This window comes from Arachis stenosperma, chromosome 5, assembly GCF_014773155.1.
Source record: "Arachis stenosperma cultivar V10309 chromosome 5, arast.V10309.gnm1.PFL2, whole genome shotgun sequence".
In the NCBI taxonomy this organism is placed as follows: Eukaryota; Viridiplantae; Streptophyta; class Magnoliopsida; order Fabales; family Fabaceae; genus Arachis; species Arachis stenosperma.
In genome coordinates, this window is record NC_080381.1 from 34,045,842 (window position 1) to 34,058,399 (window position 12,558).

The following is a 12,558-nucleotide window of genomic DNA, read 5'->3' on the forward strand; positions in this document are numbered from 1 at the left end:
TAACTCCATATGCTTATCTGAAATTCCCACCAATGAATCTGCATAAGTGTTCTATCCTTTTTATTATATATCATCTATTTTCTTATTATTAATTTCCAAAACCATAAACCAATTTTAATCTGCCTAACTGAGATTTACAAGATGACCATAGCTTGCTTCATACCAACAATCTCTGTGGGATCGACCCTTACTCACGTAAGGTATTACTTGGACGACCCAGTGCACTTGCTGGTTAGTTGTGCGGAGTTGTGAATTGAATTTTAGACACCGTAATATTGAGCACCAAGTTTTTGGAGCCATTACCGGGGATTGTTTCGAGTTGGAAAAGAATGAATCACAATTTCGCCCACCACTAGTCAATGCCTTCTTGGCAAAGTTCTTTCCACCTCAAAAATTGAGTAAGCTTAGAGTGAAAGTCCAAACCTTCAGACAGAAGGATGGAGAATCCCTCTATGAAGCTTGGGAAAGATACAAACAATTGATCAGAAAATGCCCTTCTGACATGCTTTCTGAATGGAACATCATAGGTATTTTCTATGATGGTCTCTCTGAACTATCCAAGATGTCTTTGGATAGCTCTGCTGGAGGATCTCTTCATCTAAAGAAGACGCCTACAGAGGCTCAAGAGCTAATTGAAATAGTTGCAAATAACCAATTCAAGTACACTTCTGAAAGGAATCCTGTGAACAATGGGACAAGTCAGAAGAAAGGAGTTTTTGAGATTGATACTCTGAATGCCATATTGGCTCAGAATAAAATATTGACTCAACAAGTCAATTTGATTTCTCAAAGTCTGTCTGGAATGCAAAATGCACCAAGCAGTACTAAGGATGCTTCATCTGAAGAAGAAGCCTATGATCCTGAGAACCCTTCAATGGAAGAGGTGAATTACCTAGGAGAACCCTATGGAAACACCTATAATTCTTCATGGAGAAATCAAGAGAGACCTCAACAGGTTTCAACACATAATGGTGGAAGAAATAGGTTTAGCAATGCAAGCCTTTTCCATCATCTTCTCAGCAACAGACAGAGAATTCTAAGCAGAACCCTCTGACTTAGCAACCATGGTCTTGATCTAATCAAGACCACTCAAAGTTTCATGACTGAAACAAGGTCCTCCATTAGGAATTTGGAGGCACAGTGGGAAGCTGAGCAGAAAGTTACTGAACTCCCTCCAAGTACTCTTCCAAGCAATACAGAAGAAAATCCAAAAGGAGAGTGCAAGGCCATCAACATGGCCGAATTTGGAGAGGAAGGAGAGGAAGTGAACGCCACCGAGGAAGACCTCAATGGGCGTGCACTGACCTCCACTGAGTTCCCCAATGAGGAACCATGGGAATCTGAGGCTCAAAATGAGACCATAGAGATTCCATTGGACTTACTTCTGCCCTTCATGAGCTCTGATGAGTATTCTTCCTCTGAAGAGGATGAGTATGTCACTGAAGAGCAAGTTGCTAAATACCTTGGAGCAATCATGAAGCTAAATGACAAGTTATTTGGAAATGAGACTTGGGAGGATGAACCCCCTTTGCTCACCAAAGAACTGGATGACTTGTCTAGGCAGGAATTACCTCAAAAGAGACAAAGATCCTGGGAAGTTTTCAATACCTTGTACCATAGGCACCATGACCTTCAAGAAGGCTCTGTGTGACTTAGGGTCAAGTGTAAACCTCATGCCTCTCTCTGTAATGAAGAAGCTAGGGATCTTTGAGGTGCAAGCTGCAAGAATCTCACTAGAGATGGCAGACAACTCAAGAAAACAAGCTTATGGACTTGTAGAGGATGTTCTAGTAAGAGTTGAAGACCATTACATCCCTACTGATTTTATAGTCCTAGAGACTGGGAAGTGCATGGATGAAACCATCATCCTTGGCAGACCCTTCCTAGCCACAGCTAAGGCTGTGATTGATGTTGATGGAGGTGAACTGATCATTCAAGTGAATGAAGAATCCTTTGTGTTTAAGGCTCAAGGATATCCCTCTGTCACCATGGAGAGGAAGCATGAAGAGCTTCTCTCAATTCAGAGTCAAACAGAGCCCCCACAGTCTAACTCTAAGTTTGGTGTTGGGAGGCCACAACCAAACTCTAAGTTTGGTGTTGAACCCCCACATTCAAACTCTAAGTTTGGTGTTGGAAGGTTCCAACATTGCTCTGAGCATCTGTGAGGCTCCATGAGAGCCCTCTGTCAAGCTACTGACATTAAAGAAGCGCTTGTTGGGAGGCAACCCAATGTTATATTTTATCTATTTTCTTTTGTTATTTTATGTTTTTTGTAGGTTGATGATCATGAGAAGTCACAAAATCAATTGAAAAAGCAAAAACAGAATGAAAAACAGGAAGAAAAATAGCACACCCTGGAGGAAGAACCTACTGGCGTTTAAACGCCAGTAAGGTTAGCAGTTGGGCGTTTAACGCCCAGTCTGGCACCATTCTGGGCGTTTAACGCCAGAAAGGGGCACCAGACTGGCGTTAAACGCCAGGGAAGGGCAAGAACCTGGCGTTAAACGCCAGAAATGGGCACCAGCCCGGCGTTTAACGCCAGAATTGGCTCAAAACGTGATTTTGCATGCCAATTGGTGCAGGGATGGCTTTTCCTTGACACCTCAGGATCTGTGGACCCCACAGGATCCCCACCTACCCCACCACCCTCTCTTTTCTTCTTCACCCATTCACCAATCACCTCAAACCACTTTCCCTCCCAAACCCACCCATAACGACCGAACCCTACCCCTCCCTTCACCCCTATATAAACCCATCTTCACTCCTTCATTTTCTCACACCCTAAACACTACTTCTTCCCCTTTTTGGCCGAACCACAAAGCCATCTCCCTCTCCTCCATTTCTTCTTCTTCTACTCTCTTCTTTCTTCTTTTGCTCGAGGACGAGCAAACCTTTTAAGTTTGGTGTGGTAAAAGCATTGCTTTTTGTTTTTCTATAACCATTTATGGCATCCAAGGCCGGAGAAACCTCTAGAAAGAGGAAAGGGAAGGCAAAAGCTTTCACCTCCGAGTCATGGGAGATGGAGAGATTCATCTCAAGGGTGCATCAAGACCACTTCTATGAAGTTGTGGCCATGAAGAAGGGTCAACTTTGATCAAAGGTTGGACCAAGTCCTCATAAACATTTGTGAAGAGGGCGCTCAATGGAAGAGAAACTCGAGAGGGAAGCTGGTTCAACTGAGAAGGCATGACCTCAAGCCCATCACTAAACTAAGGGTGGAGCACCAAGAACACTCCATTCTCCTCCATGAAATTAGAGAAGATCAAAGAATCATGGGAGAGGAGCAACAAAGACAAGGAAGAGACATTGAGGAGCTCAAACACTCCATAAGATCTTCAAGAGGAAGAACAAGCCGCCATCACTAAGGTGGACCCGTTCTTTAATCTCCTTGTTCTTTATTTTCTTATTTTTCGAATTTTTAGTGCTTATGTTTATCCATGTTTGTGTCTTGTGATCATTAGTGTCTTAGTGTCTATGCCTTAAAGTTATGAATGTCCTATGAATCCATCACCTTTCTTAAATGAAAACTGTTTTTATCACAAAAGAACAAGAAGTACAGGATTTCGAATTCATCTTTAAAACTAGCTTAATTAGTTTGATGTGGTGACAATACTTTTTGTTTTCTGAATGTATGCTTAAACAGTGCATATGTCTTTTGAATTTTTTGTTCATGAATGTTAAAATTGTTGGCTCTTGAAAGAATGATGAAAAAGGAGACATGTTATTGAGGATCTGAAAAATCATAAAAATGATTCTTGAAGCAAGAAAAAGCAGTGAATACAAAAAAAAAAGAGGCGAAAAAAAAAAGAAAAAAAAACGAAAAAGAAAGAGAAAAAGAAAGAAAAAGAAAGAAATAAAGTTGTAATCCAAGGCAAAAAGAGTGTGCTTAAGAACTCTGGACACCTCTAATTGGGGACTCTAGCAAAGCTGAGTCACAATCTGAAAAGGTTCACCCAATTATGTGTCTGTGGCATGTATGTATCCGGTGGTAATACTGGAAGACAGAGTGCTTTGGGCCACGGCCAAGACTCAATAAGTAGCTGTGTTCAAGAATCATCATACTTAACTAGGAGAATCAATAACACTATCTAGATTCTGAGTTCCTAAAGAAGCCAATCATTCTGAATTTCAAAGGATAAAGTGAGATGCCAAAACTGTTCGGAGGCAAAAAGCTACTAGTCCCGCTCATCTAATTTTGAGCTAAGTTTCATTGATAATTTGGAGTCTATAGTATATTCTCTTCTTTTTATCTTATTTGATTTTCAGTTGCTTGGGGACAAGCAACAATTTAAGTTTGGTGTTGTGATGAGCGGATAATTTATACGCTTTTTGGCATTGTTTTTAGTATGTTTTTAGTAGTTTTAGTTGAGTTCTTAGTATATTTTTATTAGTTTTTAGTTAAAATTCACTTTTCTGGACTTTACTATGAGTTTGTGTGTTTTTCTGTGATTTCAGGTATTTTCTGGCTGAAATTGATGGACCTGAGCAAAAATCTGATTCAGAGATTGAAAAGGACTGCAGATGCTGTTGGATTCTGACCTCCCTGCACTCGAAGTGGATTTTCTGGAGCTATAGAAGCCCAATTGGCGCGCTCTCAACGGCGTTGGAAAGTAGACATCCTGGACTTTCCAGCAATATATGATAGTCCATACTTTGCCCAAGATTTGATGGCCCAAACTGGCGTTCAAAGTCACCTACAGAATTTCCAGCGTTAAACGCCGGAACTGGCACCAAAATGGGAGTTAAACGCCCAAACTGGCATAAAAGCTGGCGTTTAACTCCAAGAAGAGTCTCTGCACGAAAATGCTTCATTGCTCAGCCCAAGCACACACCAAGTGGGCCCGAAAGTGGATTTTTATGTCATTTACTCATCTTTGTACACCTTAGGCTTCTAGTTTTCTATAAGTAGGACCTTTGACTATTGTATTTTCATCTTGGCTCTTCTGGTTCCCTCTTTGGGGCCGAAACCAATGATCACTTTTGTTCTTATGTATTTTCAACGGTGGAGTTTCTACACACCATAGATTAAGGTGTGGAGCTCTGCTGTACCTCGAGTATTAATGCAATTACTATTGTTCTTCTATTCAATTCCGCTTGTTCTTTGTCCAAGATATCACTTGTTCTTCAACTTGATGAATGTGATGATCCGTGACACTCATCATCATTCTCACCTATGAACGTGTGACTGACAACCACCTCCGTTCTACCTTAGATTGGGTGGATATCTCTTGGGTTCTTTAACCGAAATCTTCGTGGTATAGGCAAGAACTGATGGCGGCATTCAAGAGAATCCGGAAGGTCTAACCTTGTCTGTGGTATTCTGAGTAGGATTCAATGATTGAATGACTGTGACGTGCTTCAAACTCCTAGCAGGCGGGGCGTTAGTGACAGACGCAAAAGAATCACTGGATTCTATTCCGGCCTGACCGAGAACCGACAGATGGATAGCCGTGCCGTGACAGGGTGCGTTGAACATTTCCACTGAGAGGATGGGAGGTAGCCATTGACAACGGTGAAACCCTTGCATAAGCTTGCCATGGAAAGGAGTAAGAAGGATTGGATGAAGACATTAGGAAAGCAGAGAGACGGAAGGGAAGGCATCTTCATACGCTTATCTGAAGCTCTCACCAATGATATACATAAGTATCTCTATCCTTATCTTTATGTTTTATTCATCATCTATACCCATTTGAGTCTGCCTGACTGAGATTTACAAGGTGACCATAGCTTGCTTCATACCAACAATCTCCGTGGGATCGACCCTTACTCACGTAAGGTATTACTTGGACGACCCAGTGCACTTGCTGGTTAGTTGTGCAAAGTTGTGTAGTGATCACAATTTCGCGCACCAGCAGAGCATGACGATCCCATGGTGATCACTATTATACTAGCAAACGCAAATCTTCACTGCACATTGATAGACCAGGGGAGCTCTGCCGATATCTTATTCAAAACTGCCTTCAACAAACTCGGCTTGGAAGAAAAGGAACTCGGAGCATATCCGGATAGCCTGTTCGGGTTAGGAGATACCCCGGTTCAACCAATGGGATACATCCCGCTCCACACAACGTTTGGAAAGGGAAGTCAGTCAAGAACACTCAAAATAGATTACATCGTCATTGATGTAAGCTCAGCCTACAATGCCCTAATAGGTCGGACAACGTTAAATCAACTCGGCGCAATAGTCTCGACTCCGCATCTATGCATGAAGTTCCCAACCGCAGAAGGAATAGCCACAGTAAAGGCAGACCAAAAAATGGCGCGCCGCTGTTACAACGAAAGTCTAAACCTCCGAGGCAGAGGAGAAGAATTCCACACAATCGAGCTCGGTGGAATTCGGAGGCGGGAGGAACTCCGCCCACAACCTGAAGGAGAAATAGAGAAAATCCAGATCGGGAACACCCCGGACCAAATAACCAACATCGGCACACTCCTAAAAGGGGACATAAAAGAATCACTCATACAGTTCCTACGCGACAACGCCGACCTCTTTGCATGGAAGGCCGCAGACATGCCAGGCATAGATCCCAAACTAATGTGCCACAAGCTAGCGGTCTACCCAGGATCTCAGCCGGTACAACAAAGGCGTAGAAAGCTAGGACCAGAATGCTTTCAAGCAGTGGAAGAACAGGTACGAGCTCTACTGGAGGCAGGCTTCATAAGAGAAGTCAAATACCCGCTATGGCTTGCTAATGTTGTTTTGGTAAAAAAGTCAAATGGGAAGTGGAGAATGTGCACCGACTATACCGATCTCAACAAAGCTTGCGCGAAAGATCCTTATCTGCTCCCAAATATCGACGCACTGGTAGATGCCTCCTCCGGATACAAATACCTCTCCTTTATGGACGCATACTCAGGATACAACCAAATCCCAATGTACCCACCCGACCAAGAAAAAACCTCTTTCTTAACCCCAAAGAAAAATTACTGCTACATTGTTATGCCCTTTGATCTCAAGAACGCGGGAGCCACTTACCAAAGATTAATGAATAAAGTTTTTTCGGAACACATCGGAAAGATCATGGAGGTCTACGTAGACGACATGCTAGTGAAGATGCAAAACGAAGAGATGTTATTATCCGACCTGACACAAGTATTCAACACCATAAGAGAACACGGCATGCGACTCAATCCCATAAAATGTACCTTCGCAGTAGAAGCTGGTAAATTCTTGGGTTTTATGATCACACAGAGAGGAATCGAGGCAAACCCGGACAAGTGCAGGGTCGTACTCGACATGAAAAGCTCGACTTGCATCAAAGAGGTATAACAGCTCAACAGGCGGCTGGCAGCTGGTCGGCGAAATTGTGATCACTACAACTTCGCACAACTAACCAGCAAGTGCACTGGGTCGTCCAAGTAATACCTTACGCGAGTAAGGGTCGATCCCACGGAGATTGGTGGTATGAAGCAAGCTATGGTCATCTTGTAAATCTCAGTCAGGCAGACTCAAATGTATAATGGTGATGACCGAAAATAACATAAAAGATAAAGATAGTGATACTTATGTATATCATTGGTGTAAGAGCTTCAGACAAGCGTATGAAGATGCCTTCCCTTCCGTCTCTCTGCTTTCCTACTGTCTTCATCCAATCCTTCTTACTCCTTTCCATGGCAAGCTCGTGTAGGGTCTCACTGTTGTCAGCAGCTACCTCCCATCCTCTCAGTGAAAGCGATTGCATATGTCCTGTCACGGCATAGCGGAATTCAGCTGTCGGTTCTCGGTCAGGCCGGAATAATATCCATCGATACTTTTGCATCTGTCACCAGACGCCCCGCCTGCTAGGAGTTTGAAGCACGTCACAGTCATTCAATCATTGAATCCTACTCAGAATACCACAGACAAGGTTTAGACCTTCCGGATTCTCTTGAATGCCGCCATCAGGTCCTGCCTATACCACGAAGATTCCGAAGAATCCAAGAGATATTCACTAAGCCTCAGATGCTTGTAGAACAAGAATGGTTGTCAGTCACCTTGTTCATGGGTGAGAATGGTGATGGGCGTCAATCATCACCTTCATCAAGTTGAAGAACAAGTGATATCTTGGACAAAGAACAAGCGGAATTGAATGGAAGAACAATAGTAATTGCATTAATACTCGAGGTACAGCAGAGCTCCACACCTTAATCTATGGTGTGTAGAAACTCCACCGTTGAAAATACATAAGAACAAGGTCTAGGCATGGCCGAATGGCCAGCCTCCCAATGAGGGTTCAATCATCAAAACATGATCAAAAGATAGATGAAAATACAATAGTAAAAGGTCCTATATATAGAAAACTAGTAGTCTAGGGTGTACATAGATGAGTAAATGACATAAAATCCACTTCCGGGCCCACTTGGTGTGTGCTTGGGCTGAGCAATGAAGGAATTTCGTGTAGAGACGTTTTCTGGAGTTAAACGCCAGCTTTTAATCCAGTTTGGGCGTTTAACTCCCAATTAGGTGCCAGTTCCGGCGTTTAACGCTGGGAATTCTTGGGGTGACTTTGAACGCCGGTTTGGGCCATCAAATCTTGGGCAAAGTATGGACTATCATATATTGCTGGAAAGCCCAGGATGTCTACTTTCCAACGCCATTGAGAGCGCGCCAATTGGGCTTCTGTAGCTCCAGAAAATCCACTTCGAGTGCAGGGAGGTCAGAATCCAACAGCATCTGTAGTCCTTTTCAGTCTCTGGATCAGATTTTTGCTCAGATCCCTCAATTTCAGCCAAAAAATACCTGAAATCACAGAAAAACACACAAACTCATAGTAAAGTCCAGAAAAGTGAATTTTAACTAAAAACTAATAAAAATATAATAAAAACTAACTAAAAGATACTAAAAACATACTAAAATCAATGCCAAAAAGCGTACAAATTATCCGCTCATCACAACACCAACTTAAATTGTTGCTTGTCCCCAAGCAACTGAAAATCAAATAAGATAAAAAGAAGAGAATATACTATAGACTCCAAATCATCAATGAAACTAAGCTCCAAATTAGATGAGCGGGACTAGTAGCTTTTTGCCTCCGAACAGTTTTGGCATCTCACTTTATCCTTTGAAATTCAGAATGATTGGCTTCTTTAGGAACTCAGAATCCAGATAGTGTTATTGATTCTCCTAGTTAAGTATGATGATTCTTGAACACAGCTACTTATTGAGTCTTGGCTGTGGCCCAAAGCACTCTGTCTTCCAGTATTACCACCGGATACATACATGCCACAGACACATAATTGGGTGAACCTTTTCAGATTGTGACTCAGCTTTGCTAAAGTCCCCAATTAGAGGTGTCCAGGGTTCTTAAGCACACTCTTTTTGCCTTGGATCACAACTTTATTTCTTTCTTTTTCTTTTCTTTTCTTTTTCTTTCTTTTTTTTTCGTTTTTCTGTTTCTCTTCTCTTTTTTTTTTTGTTTTTTGTATTCACTGCTTTTTCTTGCTTCAAGAATCATTTTTATGATTTTTCAGATCCTCAGTAACATGTCTCCTTTTTCATCATTCTTTCAAGAGCCAACAACTTTAACATTCATGAACCACAAATTCAAAAGACATATGCACTGTTCAAGCATACATTCAGAAAACAAAAGCATTGCCACCACATCAAACTAATTAAGCTAGTTTTAAAGATGAATTTGAAATCCTGTACTTCTTGTTCTTTTGTGATAAAAATAGTTTTCATTTAAGAAAGGTGATGGATTCATATTCATAGCTTTAAGGCATAGACACTAAGACACTAATGATCATAAGACACAAACATGGATAAACATAAAGCACTAAAATTCGAAAAACGGAAAAATAAAGAACAAGGAGATTAAAGAACGGGTCCACCTTAGTGATGGCGGCTCTTTCTTTCTCTTGAAGATCCTATGGAGTGCTTGAGCTCCTCAATGTCTCTTCCTTGTCTTTGTTGCTCCTCTCTCATGATCCTTTGATCTTCTCCAATTTCATGGAGGAGGATGGCATGTTCTTGGTGCTCCACCCTTAGTTGTCCCATGTTAGAACTTAATTCTCCTAGGGAGGTGTTCAGTTGCTCCCAATAGTCTTGTGGAGGAAAGTGCATCCCTTGAGGTATCTCAGGGATCTCTTGATGAGAGGGGTCTCTTGTTTGCTCCATCTTCTTCTTAGTGATGGGCTTGAGGTCATGCCTTCTCAGTTGAACCGGCTTTGGATGCCATAAATGGTTATGGAAAAACAAAAAGCAATGCTTTTACCACACCAAACTTAAAAGGTTTGCTCGTCCTCGAGCAAAAGAAGAAGAAGAGAGTAGAAGAAGAAGAAATAGGGGAGAGGGAGATGGCTTTGTGGTTCGGCCAAAAAGGGGGAGAAGTGGTGGTTTATGAAGGATGGATGTGAGTGTTGAAGAGATGTTGAGGTGATTGGTGAATGGGTGAAGAAGAAGGGAGAGAGTGGTGGGGTTGGTGGGGATCCTGTGGGGTCCACAGATCCTGAGGTGTCAAGGAAAAGTCATCCCTGCACCAAATGGCATCAAAATCCACGTTTTGAGCCATTTCTGGCGTTAAACGCCGGGCTGGTGCCCATTCCTGGCGTTTAACGCCAGGTTGTAGCCCTTTTCTGGCGTTTAACGCCAGTCTGGTGCCCCTTTCTGGCGTTAAACGCCCAGAATGGTGCCAGACTGGGCGTTAAACGCCCAACTGCTAGGCTTACTGGCGTTTAAACGCCAGCAGCTTCTTCCTCCAGGGTGTGCTGTTTTTCTTCCTGTTTTTCATTCTGTTTTTGCTTTTTCAATGGATTTTGTGACTTCTTATGATCATCAACCTACAAAAAGATAAAATAACAAAAGAAAATAGTTAACTATAAAACATTGGGTTGCCTCCCAACAAGCGCTTCTTTAATGTCATTAGCTTGACAGAGGACTCTCATGGAGCCTCAGAAATACTCAGAACCGTGTTGGAACCTCCCAACACCAAACTTAGAGTTTGAATGTGGGGGTTCAACACCAAACTTAGAGTTTGGTTGTGGCCTCCCAACACCAAACTTAGAGTTTGACTGTGGGGGCTCTGCTTGGCTCTGTTTTGAGAGAAGCTCTTCATGCTTCCTCTCCATGATGATAGAGGGATGTCCTTGGGCCTTAAACACCAAGGATTCTTCATTCACTTGAATGATCAACTCTCCTCTATCAACATCAATCACAGCCTTTGCTGTGGCTAGGAAGGGTCTGCCAAGGATGATGGATTCATCCATGCACTTCCCAGTCTCTAGGACTATGAAATCAGTAGGGATGTAATGGTCTTCAATCTTCACCAAAACATTCTCTACAAGTCCATGAGCTTGTTTTCTTGAATTGTCTGCCATCTCTAATGAGATTCTTGCAGCTTGCACCTCAAAGATCCCTAATTTCTCCATTACAGAGAGGGGCATGAGGTTTACACTTGACCCTAAGTCACACAAGGCCTTCTTGAAGGTCATGGTGCCTATGGTACAAGGTATAGAAAACTTCCCAGGATCCTGCCTCTTCTGAGGCAGTTTCTGCCTAGACAAGTCATCCAGTTCTTTGGTGAGCAAAGGTGGTTCATCCTCCCAAGTCTCATTTCCAAATAACTTGTCATTTAGCTTCATGATTGCTTCAAGGTATTTAGCAACTTGCTCTTCAGTGACATATTCATCCTCTTCAGAGGAAGAATACTCATCAGAGCTCATGAATGGCAGAAGTAAGTCCAATGGAATCTCTATGGTCTCATTTTGAGCCTCAGATTCCCATTGGTCCTCATTGAGGAACTCAGAGGAGATTGGTACACGCCCACTGAGGTCTTCCTCAGTGGCGTCCTCCTCCTCTCTTTCCTCTCCACATTCGGCCATGGTTATGGCTTTGCACTCTCCTTTTGGATTTTCTTCTGTATTACTTGGGAGAGTACTAGGAGGGAGTTCAGTAATTTTCTTGCTCAGCTGACCCACTTGTCCTTCCAAATTTCTGATGGAGGACCTTGTTTCATTCATGAAACTTTGCGTGGTCTTTATTAGATCAGAGACCATTGTTGCTAAGTCAGAAGTATTCTGCTTAGAACTCTCTGTCTGTTGCTGAGAATATGATGGAAAAGGCTTGCCATTGCTAAACCTGTTTCTTCCACCATTATTGTTATTGAAACCTTGTTGAGGTCTCTCTTGATTCTTCCATGAGAAATTGGGGTGATTTCTCCATGGAGAATTGTAGGTGTTTCCATAGGGTTCTCCTAGGTAATTCACCTCTTCCATTGAAGGGTTCTCAGGATCATAGGCTTCTTCCTCAGATGAAGCTTCCTTAGTACTGCTTGGTGCATTTTGCATTCCAGACAGACTTTGAGAAATCAAATTGACTTGTTGAGTCAATATCTTGTTCTGAGCCAATATGGCATTCAGAGTGTCAATCTCAAGAACTCCTTTCTTCTGACTAGTCCCATTGTTCACAGGATTTCTTTCAGAAGTGTACATGAATTGGTTATTTGCAACCATTTCAATTAGCTCTTGAGCTTCTGTAGGCGTCTTCTTCAAATGAAGAGATCCTCCAGAAGAGCTATCCAAGGACATCTTAGATAGTTCAGAGAGACCATCATAGAAAATACCTATGATGCTCCATTCAGA

General features: G+C 42.4%; 1 non-coding gene across 1 annotated transcript; it reads right to left on the bottom strand.

Moving 5' to 3' along the window:
* Positions 1–400: 400 nt before the first annotated feature.
* LOC130984766 (small nucleolar RNA R71) lies at positions 401–508 on the bottom strand. Its single transcript, XR_009088677.1, has one exon. It is a non-coding gene; the product is annotated as a small nucleolar RNA R71 (small nucleolar RNA).
* Between the last annotated feature and the right edge of the window lie 12,050 nt (positions 509–12,558).